Source organism: Sinocyclocheilus grahami, unplaced genomic scaffold, assembly GCF_001515645.1.
Source record: "Sinocyclocheilus grahami isolate Dianchi unplaced genomic scaffold, SAMN03320097.WGS_v1.1 scaffold426.1, whole genome shotgun sequence".
Taxonomy (NCBI): Eukaryota; Metazoa; Chordata; class Actinopteri; order Cypriniformes; family Cyprinidae; genus Sinocyclocheilus; species Sinocyclocheilus grahami.
In genome coordinates, this window is record NW_015505605.1 from 765,511 (window position 1) to 770,563 (window position 5,053).

The 5,053-nt window shown below is 33.4% G+C and overlaps 1 protein-coding gene across 1 annotated transcript in view; it reads right to left on the minus strand.

Moving 5' to 3' along the window:
* LOC107551498 (neural cell adhesion molecule L1-like protein) overlaps window positions 1-4,297 on the minus strand; it is a 54,279-nt gene extending 49,982 nt beyond the window's left edge. The window contains exon 1 of the mRNA XM_016233115.1: window positions 4,279-4,297. The gene's annotated coding sequence lies outside the window, so the exon portion shown is untranslated. The remainder of the gene's footprint in view (window positions 1-4,278) is intronic.
* Between the last annotated feature and the right edge of the window lie 756 nt (window positions 4,298-5,053).

Genomic DNA, 5,053 nt, shown 5'->3' on the forward strand with positions numbered 1-5,053 from the left:
AGAGGACACAACTAGAAATCATTGGTTAAGTTGTATTTACAACACAGTTCCAGAACTGTTCGACCCAAATATTCAGATGTGTGCAACGCTTTTTACGGAGGACGAAGGCTGTGTCCTGGGAGAGTAGCCTACAATGCCGGTGTTCCGGTGAATTCAGTTCCCCTGTTTCCCCTTCGGTGCGCATGCTGACCCTATACACTCTTTGATGCTGACAAATAATGCTGACTCACAGCATGTAAGTACGTTTTCATATTTAAAGGAGTTTTGAGCAGTGTAGAAGTAGCGCTTGTTGTTTGTCGTTTCTCCGATCACAAATGCAGACATGGTTTTATGTTTATGCGGCATGATGCAACGCATAAAAAGACAGTATAAGTCATTATAATCAGTAACTATGTCCCCACTGGATGCAACAAATGCCTCGTTTATAATGGGTTTTATTGGTTTTGTCTCATCGCGCCGGGACACAGCATCGCAATATGGTAAGGGGCTTAACATTTCGGTCACACGCTTGAGGAATTCGGCCAATCACAACGCACTAGATAGCTGGCCAATCAGAGCACACCTCGCTTTTCAGACCAATGAGCTTTGTAAAAATCAACGCATTTCAGAAAGGCGGGGCATAGAGGACAAACAATAATGTACAGTATGTGGAAAATAATGTGTTTTTTAACCTTAAACCACATAAACACATTTCATTACACCAAATACACAAAATAATGTTCTTTTTAGCAACATCATATGACCCCTTTAATTAATCATGATTCACGTTACCACAAACATAACTTTTTATCATTACAACGGAGGTTTTACAACATCATTCAACATCATTCAAATAACACCAACAAAGCTTTAAAAATGCCAGAGAGGACGTAAATACAATGCAAGCGGCCTAGAAAGACAACTAATGAGCCATGACACAGTAACATTCATTCACGCTAGATGCCACAACATAAAAGCACCTGTAATTAGAAGCATGTATGTCGGCCCACAGATGACCTGTACGTAAGTCTTAAAACCGCAGTGTTAGAGTTACATTCGGACACCTGTCACATATGAAACCAATTTTGTGACAATCGTCATGTTGTGTTTTTTTTTGTGTTGGCTGGTTTCGCATGTGAAAACGTTGAGGCTTTTGAACAAGTTACAACTCATACACACATTCCCACTCTTTTTTCCATTTCTTTCTGTTTCTCACTAATATACAGTATATGAACAAGCTACAATTAAAAATGTACACTACTGTTCAAAAACCGGGGGCAGTTTTTTTAAGTTTTAAAGTTTGCTCACCAAAGCTGCATTTATTTGATCAAAAACACAGTAAAAACAGTGAGAATGTGAAATATTGTTACAATTTAAAATAACTGTTTTGTATTTGAATACATTTAAAAAAATGTAATTTATTCCTGTGATGCAAAGCTGAATTTTCAGCATAATTACTCCAGTCTTCAGTGTCACATGATCCTTCAGAAATCATTCTAATATGCTGATCGGCTGCTCAAGAAACATTTATTGTAGAAACTTAATTTGCTGTAAAGTTGCTTTGCAACGATTTGTATCATGAAAAGCGCTATTCAAATAAACTTGAATTGAATATATACAAGCATGCTTTTCAATACCAATACCAAAAAAGTATGTTATAAGATTTAATTGCTAAAATAAAAACTTACAAATATATTATACAGTGTTACATTATATAATACTCTAACATTTTCCAGATGTGAAACCATTAGTGGATAATGTTATTATATGCCTTACATATTCAAATACGTTTAGGCTACTGTATGCACACAAATGCAAACAAATCAAAACTAAATATCAGACCTTACAGATACTGTCATCAAAAGTCAAAGCAGATCAGTCACGAATCATGCAGCTCAAAATTTAACAGCATTCCTTCTGAGACAGAACAGTGTTGAAATGCACACATGTGTGTATGTGCATGAAACGTGATTTTTATGTTGAAACATGCAAATGACTTTTATGTCAGCTTCCAAGCATTTTTTAGTTTATCGTTTTTTTCAATCTTTCCCCATTAGTATAATCGGCATGTGCTTGTTTGCTACAGAAATTCCAAAGTTACACTGTCATACCGTAAGTTTTATAGCATGCTCATCATAAAGGAAGAAATTACACCAAAAGAGACACTTTCTATATAGTAAGCAGTATAATACAGTAAAATAACAGTTCCACAAAATGCATAAGATGCAAAACAGACATATCCAATTACCTTTGGATATCCTCGTTCTCTCACTATTGTCCCTCTGACCTGCACCAATACAGTCAGACCAAACAAGCATGAACTCTACTCTCTGGAGCACAAACACTCATTATAACAAACCTCTGACAGCTCACAGGAAGCTAGAACCAGTAATACCAGAAGTAGGGAGGTGACTCCAGGGCTAAACAAACACAGAGGCATGGCAAGTCAACGGGAAGCGTGTGGCTACCTATCCTGTTTCTAGAAAACCCATTTCAAAAGAATACCATTGAATCACGATAAGCTATAGTGGCTTACATAATAGGGAAGCATCTGGACTACAAGTCCATTTAATTCAGTCGGACATGACCAATGTGAACTTATACAAAGACATTAATGTCTCTCTTCATCTTATAATGGAGTTAATGTTTTAAATGTCGGGATAGGAGACCAAATATCCCAGTTTCATGAGGTGTGTCCCATTATCCAGTCAATTCGCTAAATCCATTCATTATTAAACATTTTCCAGATGTTAGACTACTACTCGTTGTCCTTGTAAATATAATATTATTGCAGAGAACACAGCAAAGTAATACATGAAAATAAATTAATAATACATGAAAGTTACATGAAATAGCAGAAATATTTAACTTAAAATGTTTAATTAAACTTTAGTTAAAAAAATATTAAAAGCAATTAATAAATAATAATATATTAAAATAATTTATTATATATATTATTATATATTAATTTTTCTTATTATATTGGGAAATAGTTGCTATAAGTTAAAATAATTGTGCAATTTATGCCTAACATAAGAAAAAAAAAAAACATAAATAAAGATGGACACTAGAACCTGCGCTACTCACATGAGCACCACAGCAGAATGCGTCTTAAGCATATGAATGGAAAAAAAATGCAGATGCCAACATGTTTGAGTGCCATTTATTCATACTCATAAACCATGAACAAAACAATGCCAGATAACAAAAGACATGAACCATGATCTTACAGTAAATACGGGTTCACTTGAATGATAAACACAGCTTGTGACTATCACAGTGTGTTTTGTGTTGAATTACTGGCTGCTGAGAGTCAACAGATATTACAAAATTTAGAAGCCATTTACGAATGCATTTATACAATTTTTATTCAGTCTATGTAATTGCAATTTAATAAATACATTAATTTTAAAAAATCCTATATTATAATTGAAAATAGTGTTAATAGTGTTCATCATCTGTTTGATTACGTCTTTAATTGATTACGTCTTTAATTGATTACGTCTTTAATTGATTTTTCCGTACATTTCTGCTATACGTACATTAACTGACAGTCACCACTGATAAGCTACCACTAAATATTGTAGAAACTTAATTTGCTGTAAAGTTGCTTTGCAACGATTTGTATCATGAAAAGCGCTATTCAAATAAACTTGAATTGAATATATACAAGCATGCTTTTCAATACCAATACCCAAAAAGTATGTTATAAGATTTAATTGCTAAAATAAAAACTTACAAATATATTATACAGTGTTACATTATATAATACTCTAACATTTTCCAGATGTGAAACCATTAGTGGATAATGTTATTATATGCCTTACATATTCAAATACGTTTAGGCTACTGTATGCACACAAATGCAAACAAATCAAAACTAAATATCAGACCTTACAGATACTGTCATCAAAAGTCAAAGCAGATCAGTCACGAATCATGCAGCTCAAAATTTAACAGCATTCCTTCTGAGACAGAACAGTGTTGAAATGCACACATGTGTGTATGTGCATGAAACGTGATTTTTATGTTGAAACATGCAAATGACTTTTATGTCAGCTTCCAAGCATTTTTTAGTTTATCGTTTTTTTCAATCTTTCCCCATTAGTATAATCGGCATGTGCTTGTTTGCTACAGAAATTCCAAAGTTACACTGTCATACCGTAAGTTTTATAGCATGCTCATCATAAAGGAAGAAATTACACCAAAAGAGACACTTTCTATATAGTAAGCAGTATAATACAGTAAAATAACAGTTCCACAAAATGCATAAGATGCAAAACAGACATATCCAATTACCTTTGGATATCCTCGTTCTCTCACTATTGTCCCTCTGACCTGCACCAATACAGTCAGACCAAACAAGCATGAACTCTACTCTCTGGAGCACAAACACTCATTATAACAAACCTCTGACAGCTCACAGGAAGCTAGAACCAGTAATACCAGAAGTAGGGAGGTGACTCCAGGGCTAAACAAACACAGAGGCATGGCAAGTCAACGGGAAGCGTGTGGCTACCTATCCTGTTTCTAGAAAACCCATTTCAAAAGAATACCATTGAATCACGATAAGCTATAGTGGCTTACATAATAGGGAAGCATCTGGACTACAAGTCCATTTAATTCAGTCGGACATGACCAATGTGAACTTATACAAAGACATTAATGTCTCTCTTCATCTTATAATGGAGTTAATGTTTTAAATGTCGGGATAGGAGACCAAATATCCCAGTTTCATGAGGTGTGTCCCATTATCCAGTCAATTCGCTAAATCCATTCATTATTAAACATTTTCCAGATGTTAGACTACTACTCGTTGTCCTTGTAAATATAATATTATTGCAGAGAACACAGCAAAGTAATACATGAAAATAAATTAATAATACATGAAAGTTACATGAAATAGCAGAAATATTTAACTTAAAATGTTTAATTAAACTTTAGTTAAAAAAATATTAAAAGCAATTAATAAATAATAATATATTAAAATAATTTATTATATATATTATTATATATTAATTTTTCTTATTATATTGGGAAATAGTTGTTATAAGTTAAAATAATTGTGCAATTT